Here is a 2,098-nt window from a genome sequence, read left to right on the forward strand (position 1 = left end):
TCTCCACATCCGATTAGCTAAATTTCTAAAAAAAAGGTGGGAAAAGATTTGGAAAAAAGATTAAGCAGGAGAGAGAAACACTAAAAAATAAAATGGCTCCCTTAAGAAGTGCTGCTACATTTAACTTTTTTTTTAGCTCTTCTAATCAAATATTTATTTTACATATATTTTTGGCTCATCCAATGTGGAAGGTTTTTTGAACATTTGAAGAGTTACTCTAAATAAAAGTAACATTTGGCTCTTCCATTGGGAATGCTCTAAAGATTTGTGGAGCTAGAAAAATGAGTGTAGCTCAACAAATCCTTATTTATATTAATAATAAAGTAATATTGTTCTCTCTTTTTTGGGAACAGGAAAAGTAGATAAATAAATAATATTTTAAATAAAAAAGTGAAAGTGAATAACTAAACTATTGAGCCGAATGTAAGTTATTTGAAAAAGTTGATAGCTAAAATAAAAAATAATAAAAAAAAGTATTTTTAAGCTATATGTTTGTTGAGTCGGATATGATTTATGAGTGCTTTTAGGTTAATAAAATGACAATAAATTACTCTTAAAAATATTTAAAAAATATGTGAAATATGACACTTGTTACTAGGTTGAAGGAAATTTATGTCCAATAAAAATTATTTTTTAAAAAAAAAACAGAGGTTGAAGTTATTTACCTGGGTTTGGGCCGATAACATTGTGGTTTGCGTGAAGCTGCAAATTCAACATCTACTGGGCTCCGAAGAATCAATGGGCCCCTTAATGGTATTTCCCAATCCAATGAGAGATTATCCTAAAAAATGCGTATATTTATTTGAAATGATCATTTTATCTACTTTTAATCAAATAAATGATCTATGGTTGTCAATATATGTTTTAGTAATAAAAATGTAGAGGTTCTCTGGGGTATCCTCAACTGGTGAGGGTGTATGTTCCCTATAATCCCTACATTATTGTCCAAGGTCTAAATTTTCTTATTGATTTATCTGTAGGTCAACTCAAATGTTCGAAAATTTCAATCTCTTAGTTAATATTTTGTTGACCAATCCTTCTTGATTCACATCTTTATTAAAATAAAATAAAAGTCTTTGTAACTCCTTACACACACAAAGATCCTGGAAATATATATAAGCATATTGTTGACAAAAATTAAATTAAATAAAACCACGTTTTAAAATCATTATCAAACACTTAAAAAATTAAATAGAAAAAAAAAGGAAGGTGGGTCAAAATAAAGAGAAGCAGAAAATGCCAAAGGAGTAGGAAATACTTGACGTGGTAATATTCCTCCGCCACGCAAATGCGGAGTTGACCTCATTCCCAGTCGGATCAATGGCAACGAGGTGGAAGTAAGATGTCCCTTTTCACAATTGATTTTCTGCCTTTTCTATTTGGGTTCTCCCAATTTTTTCATCCTCGTAATCATTAACTACCAAAAGAAATTAAAGAATCATCAAAAGTACTAAACTCCATCGATATATGCCAAATTCCTCTGGTTGTTCACATTTTTTAAATGGTGTTTTTATTTTTTAAAAAAATATTTTAATCTGACATAAATCTTTTTGAGTATTTTGTGAATTCTTTCAATGTTTTTGTTTTTGTCTTTTTTTTTTTTAAAAAAAAAAAAAGAAAAAAAATATATTATCAAACAATGTCAATTCATTGTTACACTACAACAAATCAATCTTACCCTTTTTATATTTTCTTTTCTAAGCCCATTGTAATCGGAAGAGGATTTTTATAAACTAGTTGTTCGAATTTTATAAAAATTTAATTAACTTAAAAGATGGAAGTGCACGGCTCACCTATTCTGAACATTTTAAATAAGTGGGTGCAAATTTATGTAAAATTCAAAAAAAAAACTAATTTGAGGATCCCAATCCTCACCAATCACCCCTAACTACCAGAGTGTCAAGGTAACGTGGGCTGAACTGGACCCAAAGACCCAAAAAGTTTATGTCAAAATCAAACTCAATATTCTTATTTTTTACATCACATTAATCATTTTTTATTACTATTTAAATAAAAAATCATTACAAAACAAATTTTTTCACTTTTAATACAAAATATTTTTATTTTTTTTTGTCTCACATTAATCAATTCTATTACA

At 28.2% G+C, this 2,098-nt stretch overlaps 1 protein-coding gene across 1 annotated transcript in view; it reads left to right on the top strand.

The window, feature by feature from the left end:
• The window catches only part of LOC132186546 (ethylene-responsive transcription factor ERF109-like), a 7,843-nt gene that overhangs the window by 4,566 nt on the left and 1,179 nt on the right, over positions 1–2,098 (top strand). The window lies entirely within an intron of this gene.

The sequence above is a fragment of the Corylus avellana genome, chromosome ca7, assembly GCF_901000735.1.
Source record: "Corylus avellana chromosome ca7, CavTom2PMs-1.0".
NCBI lineage: Eukaryota > Viridiplantae > Streptophyta > Magnoliopsida > Fagales > Betulaceae > Corylus > Corylus avellana.